Genomic DNA, 20,000 nt, shown 5'->3' on the forward strand with positions numbered 1-20,000 from the left:
TTATTTTTTCAGGTCCCAGAGGGTAGTCATTATGCAAATCATGTAGTTCTTCTGGATATGCTAGGTCGACTTCTAGTATTAAACCTTTATTGCTATCTTCTGTGTACTTGGCTAAATCTATCTTATCAATATGGTTTTTAGTCATCCATTTGAAACCGCCAGTTGGTAAATATTGACTCATTGCCCAACCATACAGATTGTTAGCATCTAGATACATGATATATTTTGAGGGCGCCTTTTCATCATATGTTTTCATGTATTTATTATTCGACTTTCCGTATCGGTTGGCAATGTAACTTATTCCACCACGCATTCCTTTTTCAATGAACTGAAACATATCAATATTAGTCATAAGCTCTAATTTAATGTCAGTCATCTTTAACATAGCATCCTATGAAAGCCCTGGAGACGTGAAATAATGACAGGGGTCTAGTTTGTAGTATTGCAGACAGGTCTTTCGAAAGTTTTCAAAGACATCTGCTAACAGAAGTATGTCGGATTTAAGATATAAGTCATGGTACTCACCCATATTTTTCAGATTAAAAGTGTTCCATACATTTTGAGCATGTTTGTATTGATCATCTGTTATATCCTCATCATTCAATATACTGTAAAATTCTTCTTTTGGTGGTAGCGTTTCATTGAATTTATCAAAGCTATCCATGAAGTCGTATGGATATACTCCTTTTTGAGACATTAAATCAAGCTCTTTGCCTTTGAATTTTTGAGAAGTATACATTAATGCTTCTTTTGGTAGGTTGCTCACCAGTTTATCAAGACTTGAGCTCATAAATTGAAAACTATCAATAAAGGTCAGATGATTAACAAGCATGAAAGCCATATACTTTTCCATGTTGTTTGGTATGGCATTGATATTCATTTGACACTTTTCACCTTTCTTATTTGTATATTTATGCTCTTTGACTATTTCACCAATCTCTTGCATTATAAAATGACTGTCATACCCACGGAGATTGTGAAATATAACTGGTATTTTCTCAGTCAATCTAAAATTTAGGTTACAATCTTGATATGCGGATCCTCTGTACTGACCAGTCACATGGCAGTGATCTCTTACTCTTACATCAGTTTTATTGTATTCTTTCTCACATATATGGCATTTATCAGCTTTTTGAAATTATTTTTCATTATCTTTTGTCATTCTTAATGGTTTGTTGAATTCTTTTTTCATAACCTTCTTACAATATTTAACTTCCTCTAGCATAGCTTCCATAAATTTGTAGACGGCTTTTTCGCCTCTGTAAATTTGTACTGGTTTCGTGTGTTTATCATCATAACAACAAACAACCTTGTATCCATAACCACAGTCTGTATGCTTCTGATAAGCTTCAGTAAATGATTTGTCATTATTGGGTTGACATCCATGTATTTTTTCAGTTATGGCTTCAAAATCTGCATATATTACAAATGGAACTGGTAGTTGTTTATGGAAATTATTGAATTTTAGTATGTTGTCATCTTTTGTTGGCATTTTAATCGCTTGTGTTCCATTCACTTGGATACAGTTTTCTTTATGATCAGTTAATACTCTTTCAGAACTGAAACACTGAAGACAATGCATGCAAAAATGTTTCCTCTCTTTGTGCTTTGTTTGATTGTACATAAACTTGTTGAAATCTTTGATTAATACATAGTGCTTGTTTTCATTTTCTGTTATAAGAAGCAGATTCATACAATCTTCATACTTTTCTTTTGATACATAAATGGGATATTTTTGTTTTTCTTCATAACCAAATACATTGATGTTGATCTCATTATGTTTTTCTATTTTGTTGTACTGTTTGGTAGTCACTGGAAATTCAATTCCTGAATAATTTAAATTTTCAATGAATGCTTTATCTGATTTTTTTATTCTTTGAGGATTTTTGTCTTGTGGATTAAGATGTCGAATATGACACCATCTAAAACAGTCATTGTCACTGTTTTTTATGTTTATTAAACTTTGAGAACTGTTTCTAAGTTCATGTGGTAGTTTAATGTATGATGATCCTTTGATTGGTTCATATTTTACGATATTGAGATAATGGTTTTCAACTGATTCAACAGTCCAACCAGATCCCTCTGAAATCCAAACTGCAATCTTATTTAGTATGCCTTGTTTTGATACTTCAAGGGATTTGTCTATTTCTGTGTTATTTATGATAGTTTGAGCTGGACTTTTGAAATATGCGGTCTTATACACTATTTCTCCATTTGACATTTTTGTAAATATTACCTTAAGAGTTTCAACAAATTTTAGTCCTTTCATTGATATTAATATGTTTTCAATAAGGTTAGCAACAGCCTTTCTTGTGTTTTGCAGTTGTACAAGTGGGTCTTTTTTATTTTTGATGTTTATCTCATAAGACTTTGTGAACCCTTTTAAAGCTTTGTCTGTTTGCTCTATTATAGTCCTTGGTAATGGAACTGGTTTGTATCCATCTCTGAACTCTATTGGTGGAAGAATTATGTTGTTTTCGTAATCTTGAACTATTTGTTTTACACTCTTACGAGGTGCTGGGACAGGTCTTTTTAATGTTAAAGTCCTTGGTAATGGAACTGGTTTAGCGATTTTATTCTCTTGCTTTAACAGCAATTTGATCAGTTCAGATTTACTCAGTTTTTTGAGATCCTTTTTGTTCATATTATGATGTGACATATTATTTTTCATTCTATATATATTAACTATACATTTTTTCTTTAAGCCATTAACGCATAGTGCGTTTCAACAAGTTTATATCTAACCGATCTTTATCGACCGATTGGATATAATGCAAAAATTTAAAATAAATTAATAATCTTCAGGGTGGTTGTGTTTCATTGCGTTTTTGTGATGTTTCTGACTGTGTAGATGATTGTGTTTACCTGCTAAAGTGTAGTCTTTACCGTTGTTACATATCTCACAATGCCAAGGCTTGTGAAGCATGTAATCTGTTTTTCGTTGTCTCCTTTCATCGTCAGTGTAAGATCTCGGTCTTCCTTTCGGTTTGATCACTTTTTCACATTTGTCACAAAAATAAGGCTTGTTCACATTTTCTCTATTCATAATATATGCTATACATGTTTTTTTAAATGTTGTGCGTTTAAACGGATTCTTGAGAAGACACTTCAGATTCTTCTGATTCTTCCCATTCGGATTCGGATTCAGATTCTGATTGAGATTGAGATTGAATTTTTTTCGGAAACTTATCCATATGATATGGATTTATATATATTTTTAAATATTCTTGGATCTGCGTTTAATGTATCTATTGCTTTCTTCCATATGTTTGATAACTTCGAATATTACATCGTCATAACAATTGCTCATTATGTATCTGCATTTGTTTCTCTCATACATTTTTTTCATATGAAGTTGCTTTTCGGACACATTGTATGACCCAGTAGGGCTTTTGAATTCGATGCACAAAGAATTGTGTTTGCTTGTTGGGTTTAACAACATGAGATCACACTGTCCAGGCATGTATCCTTTTTTATATGAGTGCAATCTTGAATATTTGGTTGTTTGGTTTTCACCGAGACCAGCGATCATTAAAGCTTCACAATATTTGTCTCTTACAAATGACACTACTTTGCAATGTAAGTCATATTCACTTTCAATCAATATTTTTTTACTTTTTATGTCATAATATCCTTTTTTCCTGATTGATGGTGAAACTTTACTTGTGACCCAATGTTTGAATTCTCTTGCTTCAAGTCGTTTTGAAGAAAGAATTAGTGAATAAAAACCAGATTCATTTATGAAGAAACATTCAATGGTCTTTTCAATGCTCACATAGAGGGGTAACGTTTCGTTACACCCAGTTTCAGGGCTCTCATCAAGGGGTAACGAGACGTTACCCCCTGATTTTACCTTCATTTTGTGTTTCATCAATTTTTAATCGTCTTCGTGAACGTGATCTATGATTGCTTTTCGTGTATTTTTGTATCCCAGTATTGAAGCTATTTCTTTTCCGCGGAACCATGTTTTATTTTTCTTATCAACGTAACAATCGATTTCAACATTCAGTTTGTTATTTTTGTAAGTTGTCTTTTGAAGTTCCATTTATTTATACAATATTAACTATATTTTAATTTTAAATAGATTTTTTGAGTGCGTTTAAACATAGCCAGAAATGATTGAAACTAAATGAATGCAGTTATTCATCATATTTCACACGACTCCAGTTTGGATGTTTGTTCATAGGATCAAAATACACCTTATAAAGAAAATCGGGATCCGGGGTGACTTTAGGAAATTCACAAGTTTCTTCATCCGAATGACATTTGAAATAATTCAAGTTTACAAGTATGTCCGAAGTATCGAAATACGTCTTATAAACAAAATGGACATTTGGGAAAAATTCAATGAATTGACGAGTTTTTTCTTCGAGATTTGTCTTACATTTTCTGTGTCTGATCGATTTGTTCAGTAATATTAATTTGGCTAGCTCTGACCTTGTTAGTTCTTCAAGATCATTGGGAACATTTAAATCTGTCAACCATTTACTTCTCGTTGTGTTATATGCATTATTCATCGTGTATGTTGGTTCCAACACTAATTCAATCAGCTTTTTTTTGCTAAGTTTTTTTAGATCGATTTCTAGTATGCTTTTGGATAGATAAGTCAACGACGACATATATATATATATACTATACATTTTTTTAAATGATATGCGCGTTTGAATCATAGCCAGAAACAATCAAATATTTTTGGCTACAAAGTAGCGATTTCCAGTATGTACTGTATCTATTTATTATACGTTACATAACTTTAGTTTAAATGTTATATATATTTTCAATATCTTTCAATGGTATCCAGCTATTGAAATCATCACTGTATCCCTTCCATTTTACCAGAGCTTGTTTCTTCTTATAATCCCTCCGAATTACTTTATCAATACGAAAGACATCCTGTATTGCTTTGGATAATTCAGGTTGATAAAAATTTCCTTGAATATCTTCACCTCTGAGATCTTTTAGTTTGTATGTTATTGGATTAGTGTATTGGATCTTATCAACTGTAAACACTTCTTCAGTCCAATTTGGTGTGTAACCCTTGTCAAACACATTCCGTTTATACTTAGATATTCGGACCTTGTCACCAACCTTAAATTTTGCTTTAGCTGATAATGGCTCCATGTTACCATACAGATAAAAGTAAACGGTTCCTTCATTTATCTTTTTACTGGCTTCAGTAGGTGTCATCTTTGTGCTTGAATGTTTTGTATTATTATACTTTTTCACTAGTTTGGGTAGTATATCGAGATACATTGTATTACCTTGAACAGTGAACTGTTTCCACATTTTGGATTTAATTGTTCTATTCCATCTTTCAACCACTGAGGACTTTTCTTCATTTTCGGTTGAATACATAAGTATCCCATTTTTCTCCAGCAAGTCTTTCAAGTGTTTGTTGTAGAATTCCTTTCCCTTATCAACCCATAAATACTGTGGTTTTCTACCTTCCTTGAACATTGTTTTAAATGCTTCAGTGACAGATTCACCTTTCTTATCCTTTAATGGTACAATCCAACCGTATTTACTGAAAACATCAATGACCATTAGAAGATATCGGTAACCCTTATTCCATTTGCTAAATTTTTGCATTTCAACAAGATCACTTGCCCATATTTCATCAATATGATTTGTGATTACACGCCGCCGAGTAAAATTACGTTTTATGGGTTTATGTAACTCATCTGCTAATTTTTCTTGCCAGTTTTTTTTACTCGACGGCTTTTTCCGTTTTTTGGAACTCGACCCAGTCCGAGCTTCTGTTTCACATCTATAGCATTTCTCGCCAACCAATGCCCCCATTGTCTTTCATTGTACGGTACGTTGTCTAAAGCTTGAACCATTTTTCTATCTGCTTTATTTTTACATTTTCTATCATCCTTGAACACGGAATAATCAACATCGTGTTGCATTGCTATTGCATCAGTTCTTCCAGTCGGTATATCGTATATTTCTAATATTTGACCAGTTTTTGGGTCATACTTCAGTTGATTTTCCAAATCATTATAAGGTCCTGTGTATTTATGACCGGGTAGTGTCCATCCGCTTTTTGGTTTTGGTAATTTACCAATAGCTTTGTGAATATCAAGAGCACCACCGTCTAGATCTTTTCTATTTGTTGTGTATTTTTTCTTGGGTCTTATCTTCGTCGACAATTGATTGAGAGCTTCAGAACCGACTTTATGAAGTAGAGGATTCATTTTTCTCAAACCATAATCGATTGCTTTTTTCTGCAACTTTGGATCTCTCATTAATTCAGAACCATAATATCTACCCATTTCAACTGCTTTTTTACCAAGATAAGGTACTCCTTTGGTTAAAAATAATTCTGTTCCTGTATTAGCAATGTCACCTAGTAAGCCCGTCCCTTCAAACGGGCTAATCCGTTTCCCTGTTGCCTTTTTACGAACTTTGTCTTTGTAATACCACATTCTGCACATTTGCATTTCAACATAGTTCTGCCATTTTTTGCCAGTTCATATCTTTCACTACCAGGCACACATTCAGTGACCTTCTTCTGCTTAACACAATATGATTTCATATATATATGAGTTAGATATTTCTGAAATAATGTTCGATAAATGTCTCATTTTTCATTGTGTCATGTATGTCAAACACTTTTAATAAATCATAATACGAATTACCCTTATTCATTTCATTTAGAAAGTACAAACAGAAGTACCCACATGTGGTTGTTTTTAAGTTTTGAATTTGGTTGTTTTGATGTAATAGAGTTAAATTTTTCTTTTTGGCATGATTTACAATCTCTTGAAATGGGGGCATACCAAACGAATCAAAATAATTGATTATGTTATCTTTTACATAAGTGGCTACCCAGTGACCACTCATATAAGCAGGTTCTAGATTGCAGATGAATAACGCCTGTTTATGATTATGTGGAACATTTTCATTTCTTGACAGTATATCATTGATTGGTATATTCAAATATTTACACCATTTTATCAGATCATGGTTGCTCAAGGGGGTGTTTTTATAAAATTTTGGTTTTACAATATTGCTCCTAGTAATGGTATGCCATTGAATGGACTGTTTTTTCCCAATAGTAACCCTTTTCCCGCCTTTTTTTTGGTCGAGGTTCTTTTTTTTTTTTTACCATTACCTGTTACATATGGTGGATAACTATAAATTGGAGGGGGTATTTTAGGCATTCCAATTCTAGGTGCTCCATTACCTCTTCTAGGCCAAGGAGGTGGTAACCCAACCTGTGGAGCTCCTTTTCCAGTCATCTTTTTTATGGCTTCAATAGCTAGTGGAATACCGATGCTAGCTAACAGAGTTCCTAAAAATCCACCTGATTGTGTTTTGGTTGGTTTTATACGAACACCTGAACCTGTTTGAACTGCATTCATTATGTCTCTTTGCTGTTTGGTTGTAAACATATTCAAATATGGCATCAATTTGTTGATTGCATTGAAAGGTATCATCATGGCAGGTGACAGAGGTTGCATATTACCACCTTTTTGATTGCTTTAACCAATTGAGAAGCACCTTCGCTCGCTAGTCCTCCCAAAGCACTTAATCCAAGCGTTTTTGCAATTGTTGGTGCGAATGATCTTTCAAGTGTCAATACGGTACTCAAAAGACTTCCACCGACTTGCTTTCTGATATTGGTCTTAGCAAGCTTGATATCCATACCTTTATTCAATTTGCGATTTTTTTCCAATCTCTTCTTCATCGTTGCCGGAACATAAAGAGTATCGTTTCCATGAAGAGAATCATTTGTCAGTCTCAGAACAATTGTTTCCCTTTTATGGTAAGCATTACTCAGATTCTTTTTTTGATTTTCTGAAAGTCTAACATTGATTTGAAAAAGTTCAGTCATTTACTGTATATAATATATGTTATATAAATTCATGGTTCACAAAACATATATGAAAAATGTCCTATAGTTGGCGCCATCGACTTTTTTACACTATAACCAGTTCATTTCCGATTTTCTCAATGACGACTGTTTCTTCATATAAAACGATAGCATGTACGTTGAAAGGACTGTCGCCAGCACTATTAGCATTCAGTTTATACCTAAAAATCAACTGTTTGGGATCTCTAGTTACTTTTTCTGCCTGATATGATAGATCGAAATAGATCAGAGGATAAAGAGAGTTGTAATTCGCTAGGTTGAGTTGTGTTCCAGTGTTGTAATCATTTTTCCTCATTGCATAAGACATTAAATCGTTGAAGATTCTTACTTTACTTTCAGAATCATATTCAGCTTTGGGATAAAAGACACCATTACCATATTCTAGACGACATGTTGTCAAATAACTGCCATTCCCACGATCGGCATTTATATTAAATGTATCGAATTCATATGGATTTGTCGCCGGATTCCTTGTTTTAGCTCGTTGTAGGTATACAAAAATTGCTTTAACATTGTCAATACTAGAAGAAATCTGGAAGAATCCACTACCATGCCTCGGACTTGACATTTGATACATTTCTCTGAGATTTCTCTGAGAAGCTACATTAAATTTTGAAATATTGTTTGTATAATTTATCATATTGTGATCTGTTGATTGTTGATATCTTTAAAAGCATGTCCAATATAGAAACACCCATATTTCGCATGTTAATGCTGGTATTACCTGCCAATATCTCACCAACAATTAAATCTAATTTTTTTATGAGTTCTTTCGGTTTGTTGAAAAATATAACATTGCCACCTTTTTGTTTTTTCATACCAGAACCTTTCATTGTTTCGATTTTATTTTCATAATGATTTATGTATTCATTTAAAGTAGCTCTTGCGTTGTCTATTCTTTTGTATTCCTGTTGTTTTATAGCTTCAGAAATTAAACCACTGTTGAATTGTTTACTTATAGAAGACTTATAACCTTTTAATTGATTTCTTTTTGCTTTAGCTGCATTGACAATCTTATTGAGATATTTTTTGTTTTTTCGTTGAGTCATTTCTTGTTGATTTATTACCTTTTCAACAAAATCATAATTTTGAAGACCAAGATCATTCAATATCTCATTATTCATATCTTCATCATCTAATCCATAATCTCCTCGTCTTCATCATATTCTGGTGGTAATTCTGGTTCTTCAGGAAAGTACTTAGGATCAACATAAATCTCTTTTTTTCCTTCCAGAAGATCTTGTAAAGATTCTTCATATGTTGGCGGTTTTGGCACCAGTTGTTTTTCTTGCTGTGGCAAAACAGGTTGTTCAAATAATTCACCAAGATTCATATCTGGAACTTCATCCTCTATATCAATGCCGTAATCAGGAACTTCTCCTTTCTTCAGTGGTCGTTTTTTCCTTGGCAACCTCAAAACCTGATTACTATCAATAACATCATCTAATTTACTTGTAATTGGTTTGAATACTTTTGAAAATCCCTGTTGACTGGTCTGCTGACCAATATTATGTTTTGTAATTGCATTATTATCCCCTAATTCAGATTTACTCTTTGCGAGTTCTTTCCACCTAAGTAAACTCATTTATTGTTATATTGTTACGTTACATAAAATGGAAATTCATATATAAAAAATAGCGTTTAACACCGTGTTGAACACCATGTTATACACCATGTTCTTGAAATAATATACCCATATAATATAAATGAAAATACCGAATTATGATACTGACGATACAGTCACATCCAATTTTAAACAATTATATGATTTTATGCCTGATCGATGTTTCCGCATGCTCATTTGCGGCCCCAGTGGTTCGGGAAAAACAAATACACTGATGCATATGATTTACAATTTGTTGTACTTTGATAAAATATACCTTTATGCAAAAAGCTTAGAGCAGACAAAGTATCAGAATCTCATGGATGAGTTCGAACCAATAAGTGATGAAGCTGGTTATGATGTTATTGAAGCAAGCAATGATAAAATCATTCCTGTAAACGATCTTGATAGTGAAAATCATAAATTGGTAATATTTGACGATTTTGTATGTGATAGAAACCAAAAGCCATTAGTTGACTATTTTATTCAGGGAAGACATAAAAATTGCAGTGTTATTTATCTCAGTCAATCATATTATAAAACTCCAAAAGATATCAGATTAAACTGCTCACATTTTTGCTATTTATGAATTTCCAAGCAACAACGAAAAATCGCTTATTTGCAGAGAAAACAATGTATCAAAACAATTATACGAAAAAGCAACTGGTGACCCTTACAGCTTCATATATATCGATAAGCCACGGAAATTTACAACAATGAACTTTGATGGAACAATAAAACCCATATATGGTAAATTGCCTGAAGAAACAATATCGCATGGCAAAATCATTGAAATAATGAAAGGATTACCTGGTGTCGGTTTTAAACTTACTGATGATGGTGATTATGATATTCAAAATAAAAAATTGAGAAATGTAGCTTTACCACAAACAAATGACGACGCAACCACTAAGAGTTATGTTGATGCTGAGGTTTCTAAGACATTAAAATTAGATGGAAGCAATGCAATGACTGGAGCTCTCAATATGGATAACAGAAGGATTGAAAATATAGCGCCCGCTCGGCACGGTCGAAGCGATGCTGTCAGCAGTTTACATCTACATACATTTTAAATCGATTTAAATACTAACACTGGGAATATAGAAGCCCAAAATCCTATAGACATGAAAAATCAAAAAATAACAAATTTACCTGATGGTACTTTACAAAACGATGCTGTCAACAAGAAACAACTCGATTCGAAAGCTGATTCTTCTCCACTTGGTGATTATCTAAAAAAAAGACGGATCTGTTATTATGACTCACAATCTGCAAATGGGAAATCACACAGTTGAAAATGTAAGAGATCCGAGAAAGGGTAGCAAAGATGTCGTAACCATGTATTATTTCGAGAATAGATTTTTTCGAGAAGGCGTTAACAACGACATTAATTGCAACGGAAAACGATTGTATAACGCAGGCGGTAATACACACCGTAACCAACTTATAACAAGAGGATACGGTGAAGACCATTTCGTGCGAAGAGACCAACCGACTGTTAACATGCATAATAAACGCGTTATCAATGCGGCCAACCCAACAGGGAACAATGATGTCGTCAACAAACAATATTTAGAAAGTCATACTGCAAACTTGAATTTGAGCAATTATTTGAAGAGAGATGGAAGCGTTTCAGTAATTAGTGATTTTGACTTTGGCGACAATAAAATAACACAAGTAGGTAATGGTTCAAATTCGACTGATGTTGTAAATAAAGAATACATTGATACTGCATTAGCCGCCAAACCAAATGTCAATCAGGTTGTGTTACGAAATGGTACTCAAGAAATGTTAGCTGATCTGAATTTGTCTTTGAATAAAATAATAAATTGCGGACAACCAACTGGTACTAGAGATGTGACTAACAAAGCTTATGTCGATAATCAAATCTCAAGATGTTTAAAATTGGATGGAAGCAATAATATGACTTCAAATCTAAACATGAACAATCAACGAATAATAAATCTCGGAAACGCTACACATAATCAAGATGCCATAACTTTGAAGCAAGTAAATGATGCTTTTTCAACTATAAGTACCAATAATAATAAATATACAGACCAAAAAATAGCGGAGAGTCATATAAGCACACACGAAAACCGTAAAAACGTCTTAGTCTATGCAATGGATAATGGAGAATTTACAGAAGATTTCGGTATTCAGGATGTTAATTTAATCACCTATAATGACTCGCCTCATAAAACGAACAAGAAGGCATTTACTATGAAAGTTCAAAAAACTAATGACGGTTCTAGTCTGTTTAAAGGACGGTTTGATTTTAATTTATTCAAGATGATACGTGATGATTTCAGTGACAATTATACAGTGTGTGTTGAAGTCTATTTCGAAAAAGATGGTAGACATGACACAGAGTTCAACAGATTCAACATACAATTTGAAAGACTGAACATGAACATCGACAATTACAACACAATAAGAATAAATTCCGATTACAAATATTTTCGCAGTATATTGAATTTGAGTCCTGATGGTACTTCTAAACGAATCCAAAGAAGATTGTATGTTAATGTTCAATGTACTTATGACAACCTTAGCCCTAGTCTATTGCCTTTATACGTTGTGATTTATGGCATTAAAGGTGAAGCTAAAAACGATCTCGATTTTACGATCTATGATTATGAAAAGGCGTATGAGGTTGCAAAGAATAAATTTCAAATGCATGTACCCATAGAAATGAATGGTAATAAGATTTTGGGTTTGTCTGCATCAATAAGTGATAGTATTTTACCATCATACATCTGGGGCAGGACATTAACATCATCAGTCAGATGTGAATTTCAAAATCCAATTTTGTCGATTCTAAATTTTGATTCAATACATATCATTTCAATAAAGATTATTGCTCAATCCAATTATTCATCATCAAGCAATCATATACTGATCATCCAGGGGGAAAAAATATTCACTTATAATCTGGATTTTTCAACCAATAGAATCATAACAGTAAATATCAATCGATTATTCAAAAATGTAGACAACATACGTATACAATTTGGAGACAACGTTGTTAAAGTATTCAAATTCGAGATTAAACACAAAACATTCAATTGAATAATATGATGTGGTTATTTTAAAATATATAAGGTAATATATACATGTATATCAATTTATTGCTCGAATATGTGACATACAATTTTGAAAAAACAAAGGAAAAACATCCAAACATTGACGATAAAATATTAAAATCAGCACTTGTTTATAGATACCTGCATTTTTATCATCTCGAAAGAGATATATCTATAAATAAGATTCTTGAACTCAATAATGGTGAAATAGGTCTTCTTGGACCAGGTAGTGGCTGTCTAACATGGTTACTTGAAAAGATCTTCGGTTGGATTAATATATTAAATTCACATAGTGTATTACATGATACTTCCGGGAGGTTTTATGACCACCATAAGCTCGGTAGAGGTTACACTTATGCCATTTCAGAAAAATACACAACTAAACTGATTAAAAGATCACCTTTTTGTGGTCAAGTCAGTGGTATACTATATTGTCTATGCAGACGATTAACAATCTAAACTATAATTATGACTGACAAACGAAAAAAAATATTTGACTGGAATCATATTTCAGATTCACTGACTGAAAATCAGGTTGATGAACTAAAGAGCTATTATAAAACATATCACAGAAAACAATGGTGCTTCAAGCAAGCTTTAAAAAGATACAAAAAATTCAAACTAATTGGGAATTCTGTTTCTATTCTGACAGGCACAGGAGGCATTATTGCTGCTGTAGTAACCCATGGTATAGCTTTAGTCGGTATATCAACAGCTGCTATACTGATCAAAAGTTACATGGGTTATCAATCATTAGACATAAAAATTCAAAATTGTACATATGCATACCAATCATATGGACATCTTCTAATAAATTTAAAAGACATGATGAGAAGTGGCGATTTTCAACCATCAATTTACAATGAAATGAAAAATATAGACGATTTTGTCACTGATGTATGTCCTAATGTAGACAAATTTCTTCTAAAATACAACGACAAATTCATTCCTTGACAATTGCATTGATTTCATCAGATGCTAATGTAAGGATTTCTCTCCAATATTGTTTGTAACTTTCGAGAGTCTTTTTTGATTTGCTCGTCTTGACCTTTTCCAACGGAAGATCAAGCATCCTTAATATTTGTTTCAAAATGTAATTTATGTTGATCATGCGCTTTCGGTCTATATTAACATGCTTAACGACTTTTCCAATTTCATCAAAAATCCTCATTATTTTGTCTTTATTTTTCACGGTTATTTGAAAATTATTTTTAACAGCAATGTTGTTGATTATGTTTTCAATATGATACTTTCTCTGATAGACTGATTTACGGTAAAACCTATATTTGTTCTTATGAAAATCGATAAATTCTATAAGTGGTTTATAACCAAGAACTGAACCACAATTCCTGCAGACTATAGTGTTATTCTGGACTATATCTGGTTGAGAACAACATGATTTTATTTCGTTTGTATGTTTCGAGATTTGCTTATTACAAAATGGACAAAATATTTCTTCAAAATGTGAAAGTTCTTCATGAAATTCGTTACAACTCATTTATAATATTTAAATGCTACATAATTTGTAAAAACATATAGATTTCCAAAATATGAGACCAAAAATAGTAGACCAAAAATTGGTAGCCATTATATGGAAAGTAGTATGGAGTTGGGTTGGTATGAGAACATTTTTTCAAAAATGTGCTCGTACCCCCAACTCCTATACTACTATAAAGGAAAGGAAAACGAAACTGGTCTCCCTTGTGTTGTATAATTACATGCTTAAGTACAGATTTGCCTAATCATATCTCTGAGAACAAGGATTACCAGCGCTTTCACTATTGGTCTCCTACCCCCATTCCCCACCTTTTCTTAGATTGCAGTCACAAATAGAAAAAATTCTCTTTGTAATGAGATTGCATATAATTGACCCTCCAACAAAAACAAAAAGAAAGGAGCACAACCAGCTTTGAAAGGTTATATTTCCTAAGTGTCTCTCAATATGTGATCATTAGCAAAGCGACAGCCCCGATATATATTTATCACAGTACTAAAAAACATTTATTACTGGGTTGCCTATGGGCAAACCCAGTCGAGGTCTGCGTTTAGTTTGTTTGTTTTCTTTTTTTTCTTTTTTTTTTTTTTTTTTTTTTTTTTTTTTTCCGTGTAAAAGTCTTGCCTGTCACTCCCCTGGTAAGTGGTGTCTTTGTGGATAGAGCCTTCTGCGCGTATTTTCGTAGGATCGAGAGGGTGGTGGAACTGCGTAGATTTCTCTGGTGGACACAGTAGAATCATTAACTTAGCCTGCAATGGCGTCGAAAGTCATGCAACGCGAATGGCGTTTTAGTGGATCCTTAAACAAAATATACCCTTATGGAGCTCAATAATGGAAAGTCAGTTGGATAAACTAGGCATGAATCTCAAAAGCGACGAGTACTGGACTTCGACAACAATCTATCGCCCGTCGAGACGAAATCAAAGTGAGCAGTATTTACCTGAAGTACAAGGTAATTTGACACAATTGAGTTTGTTGTCTTCACGCACGCAATGAAATAGGAAGAGGTTTTCGCCTCTAAGAGCAAATATGTTGTTTGTTTCAATAAAACTTTCGCTGGAAAAGGATTCTGTGGTATTTTCTGCCTTTGTGAATTATAATATCATGTTGTGTATTGAATTTTCGAGCTTAAGGTTGAAATGTGATATGCGAGAAGTTTTTTAGTTTTGCTCTGTAAGCGGGAAGGGTTCACAGGCCTGTTGAAAGCGTGCTCGAGTTTCAACAAAATGAGCCCCAAAATCAGTGAAAACTTGTGACGCAGATGAATAATAAAGTAGCTGCTATTTCCAAAATGATGGAATTACCTGGTGATAATAACGTCATACGTGTCTTGGAGAGTAAATTTTGACTTTGCATAAACAAGAGTTGGGCGATTGTGATCTTTGTTTTGACTTCGCTCATTTCATTGTCAAACTTTATAACACTTGACAGAAAAAGAAACTTTTTAAAAACCCGGTATCTTGCCATCATTTGACACAGATGCTTCACTGTTTGACGAGTAAACATGCCGCGGTAACGTAATCACGGCGCCCGCTGAATTCCGGCCATGTCACTTTTTGATTTTGCAATTTACTTGAACATAGCAAAAATCTCCCAAAATGTTTGTCGCTGATCGTAACTTTTATATTCTATATTCACGGTTCAAAATTAATGTTGTTTTCATGTCGTAAATATTTCATTCTCGATCGACCGTCACGGAAACTTCCTTCTGCTCTTTCTGAAAACTTTGTATCAATAGTTATTTGCTTTTTCATCAATATTTGTTTTGCATAAAGCAAGCTAAAAAGATCTGTACCTTGCTGAGTTCGTATTTGTTAGAGTTAATAGTATTTTCGGTCCGATGCTTCTTTTTTAAGAGGGGTACGTTATTTTGGTCTCCCATCCAAACACTAACCCCGCCCGGCAGGGCTTAACTTCAGTGAACTTTAGTATTAGAAAGCCCTCAGATGCTCAGAGGGCACACTTGTGGTAAAAAGAAGTTGTGAGGGATCTTGAAAATTATCAACATGTCAGCCCAGAAGCCAATGTTTCTCGCTTCTCTTTTATTTGTTATTCTTCAGAGATTTCAATACCACACAATTCAGTGCCTTCTGATTTTCTGTAGCACGTACCACAGGCAACCCAGTGTATGCTTCACAGAAGCATCTCGTTTAAGAAATAATCTAAGGACTGAACTTTATCCTAAAAGTCAGTTTTTCTTATAAATTTAGGGAAAACACAATCTTTGAGAATCAAATTAAAGGTAATGACGTCGACTCTGTCTCAAATTACTGTTTTTGCAGTCGTGCTTAGTTACCTGGCCTGTGAATGAAAGTGAGGCTAGAGTTGAGCTTGTTTTGATTGAAACCTCACTGCTTTTCTTATGTTAATTTCAACTAATTAGCATGAGAACAACATCGTTAACATAAGAAAAGGAGGGAATTCTGTATCATAACAACGTCAACTCCGGCCTCACTTTCATTTAAAAGCCAGGCCCCAGTAAAGGTGGATAACGCTACCCACCGGATAAATCACTATCCATTGGATAGCGCAATTGATTTCGATATTACGTATCCAGTGGATAGTTATTTATCCGAAAGATAGCGCTATCCATCGCTTGAACAACTGGAGCCAGGTACCTACGCACATATCTCCTCTAATTTGATTTGTTTGCGACTTAGTATTTTGTTCGTACTTGGATTAGGTGTTATCACTAAGTCCCTGTGCAAGATGGTCTTCACAGGTACCCAAATTTTGATGACTGCGATCGAGAGGATGTCTCGTGGTTCAAGGCACTTGAACTACGTTTTCGGCTACTTGCTCTCCCCCCACGTGCGTTAAATGTTGGGAATCTACTTCCAAGCTCGGCTGCAATTGCAGAACTTCCACTTGTTGACGGGTTACAACTGCTCGAAACACTACCATTTGCAGCTGACGATGCTAAATTTCGAATGTCTCTGCATTGGAGGTTGCCAATTGCTTCAAGCGCCTGAGTGACTGACCAGGTACTGGTTTTCGATTGGATTGCAGGCTTAACCCAGGTTAACTCGCCTACACATAAATGAGGCTTCATTCTTCGCGCGCGTTCTGTGGCTCGACGGGGCTACACGGCAATACTACATCAACTATAGTTCTTACACAGTCAATGATTTTCGTGTTCAGGTGAAAAAAGGTTTTTAAAATGTTTTCTTTCAGCATTTTTCGCTGATTTCAATCCAGTTTGACATATCATGATAGCTGTGGTCCACACTGGCGGCTGTGCAGTTATTCAAGTCAAGCATCGGAGGGATATAAACTTAAAGCGGCATGTTTATTTTTAATTTGCTTGGAGCTGCTTTTTTCTCTGTATTGCAAGTTTTGGCATATCTTTGGAAGCTCTGATAAGGTTGCATGATGCCTGGAGGACCTATGACTAGAAGAGAAACGAAAGAAGAGAGAAAGAGAACGACAACGATAAAACAGAATGCCAGTAATAGCTCATACTTAGTGCAAGAAGTTACTCCACAAATTATTTCCTTGGGTACTAAACCGTTTTTTCTTTTGTTCAGGAATGAAAATCGAATTTTTATTGTCAACTGTAATTAAATAACAATTATCTGTACCCTTTTGGACATAAAGAAAAAGTTGATTTGTGTGTTGGTTTTGCTCTAAAATGCGATCGAACAAGTGCTTTTTAATCCGTTTGCCCAACTGGTTTTTGATGTGCCTCGACAGTGACAAGAAAATTTCGCCCTTATGTTATAAACACGTAATCCCAATACGTTCTCGCAAAATTAGGGGGAAATTTCACTAGCTTGTGATTCAGAAGTTTGTTTAAAGCACTTAAACGTTATTTAAGTGTTGGAGCGGATCTTGTTTGAAGTTTGTACTTTCTTGGTTGCATTGCCGTATTTTGCCGATTCTTGTTCCAAGCGAACCTGGCGTGTTTCAATGAAATACATTAAAATGTGAATGACCTCGTTTTCAGAGATAAAACGGAACAAAGTACATCAGCAGGGGTGGATCCAGCAATTTGTGTGACTGGTTTCCACCAAAACAGATTGTCCATGAGACTTAAAATCCGAGGCCCGAGCCATGAGCTTGCTAGGGGGTCTGGGGCATGCCCTCCTCTCCCCCCCCCCCCCCCGAAAAATTTTGTCCAGTCCAGTATTAGCCAGATAAACCAGATAAATATGTTTGCAGGCTCCACCACGAGGAGGTTCCCGACCTCCAAGCCCAAGGCAAAAGAAACTGTTTTGTACCAGAGTTAGTTTTAAGTTCGAAATGAAGAAACGTTCTTACATCACCACTGTCGATACGAAACTCCAGAAGGGCTCGACTTTCTGACTTTCTCTCTCACGGCTACCCTCTCGAAAATATCTGAGGACTTAATTGTTTCTGATTACATAAAACCTGCCCTAGAGAGCCTAGTTGACTCCAACCAGTGTGGTACTATATCTGGTTCTTAAACCGTGTTGGCACTCATTAGTATGATTCATAAGTGGCTCGAAGCAACGGATGGTAACGGTGCTTCTGTGCGTGTCCTCCTCTTTGATTATCGAAAGGCCTTTGACCTCATAGACCACAAGAGTTTGGTCAACAAACTGAAGCAGGTCAATATTCCTAATAGTGTAATCAACTGGGTGATTGACTTCCTTTCAGGAAGATCTCAAAGAGTCAAACTTAGGAAGGACTGCGTTTCAGAGTGGGGCACAGTGCCGTCTGGAGTGCCACAGGGGACAAAGTTGGGTCCCTGGCTCTTTCTGTTGATGATTAATTACTTGACTGTCCCAAGTATCTTCAACATGTGGAAATATGTTGATGATACTACGGTATCAGAGAACATACCTAAAGGCCAACAGAGCAAGGCACAAGAAGCAGTAGATGCAATCTACGATTGGTCCAAGGAAAATTTGTTCCAGCTTAATGGCGAGAAAACTAAAGAGTTAGCTATATCCTTCAGTCGTGACTCCCCGCAACTCCCTAGGGTTTGCATAGACGGAACCCCTATCAAAGCCATACAGAGCACAAAGCTACTCGGCTTGACAATCAATGATACGCTAACGTGGAACGACCATATAGAAGAACTTGTTAAAAAAGCGTCTAAGAAATTGTACTTTCTTATTCAACTTAAGCGTGCGCACGTTCCTACTTCAGATCTTGTAACATATTTTTGCGCATGTATCAGGTCTTCACTAGATTACGCCTGTCCTGTTTTCCATTACAGTTTACCAAAGTATCTACAAGTCGAGCTCGAAAGAGTGCAAAGGAGGGCCCTATCATGCATTTTCCCCAGGGTGCACTACTCGGACGCCCTTCAGTTAGCAGGGCTTGAGTCCATCAGGGCCCACCAGGAAAAGTTAACAGAACACCTGTTTAAGTCTATTGTTAATGATCCACGTTGTAAGATTACCAGCTTCCTGCCTCCCTCAGTTTCTATCTCATATGAGCTGAGAAGGCAGAGGAGGTTTGCCATGCCTCTTGTAAAGACAAATAGATTTGCAAATTCATTCATAGTTAAGAGTGCGAGGGAAGCATTTAAGCAGTTTCTGAGAGTAGTCGCTTTGTAATTTTATAACAGTAGTAGTTTGAAATCATTTCTTATATTTCTTACTTGTAAAGAGGCGCAATTCAGTTTTTTAACTGCAATGTTTTTCTTAATAAACACAGTCTATCTATACAGTCTATTCCGCTCCAATGGCTCCCGAACCTTCCACGCGCCGTCGTCCAAAACGTAAGCGGGAATCGAAACAGTTTTTCTAGTTTGGCACCATTTTTGACGCACGCCATTCCGAAACAGACAGTAGATCTGGCTTCCAGACGCTTTCAATAAACCGAAACTTTTCAGCGTCGGTAAACGAGGCAATGACTCTCTACACTGGTGCACAATTATGCTCAGCCAATGAAAGAGAGCTTTGACTAGTGCAGAAGAAACAATCGAAAATTTGCACTAGTGCACATATATTGAGCTCAGATCCA

The 20,000-nt window shown here is 35.0% G+C and overlaps 1 long non-coding RNA gene and 1 pseudogene across 1 annotated transcript in view; both read right to left on the reverse strand.

Annotated features, from left to right (window-relative positions):
- Nucleotides 1–2,644, reverse strand: part of LOC138050961 (uncharacterized) — a 6,814-nt pseudogene extending 4,170 nt beyond the window's left edge.
- Nucleotides 1–20,000, reverse strand: part of LOC138050389 (uncharacterized) — a 52,038-nt gene that overhangs the window by 14,616 nt on the left and 17,422 nt on the right. The window contains exon 2 of the long non-coding RNA XR_011132598.1: nucleotides 10,635–10,714. This is a non-coding gene — a long non-coding RNA (uncharacterized lncRNA). The remainder of the gene's footprint in view (nucleotides 1–10,634; nucleotides 10,715–20,000) is intronic.

This window comes from Montipora capricornis, chromosome 6 (genome assembly GCF_036669925.1).
Source record: "Montipora capricornis isolate CH-2021 chromosome 6, ASM3666992v2, whole genome shotgun sequence".
In the NCBI taxonomy this organism is placed as follows: domain Eukaryota; kingdom Metazoa; phylum Cnidaria; class Anthozoa; order Scleractinia; family Acroporidae; genus Montipora; species Montipora capricornis.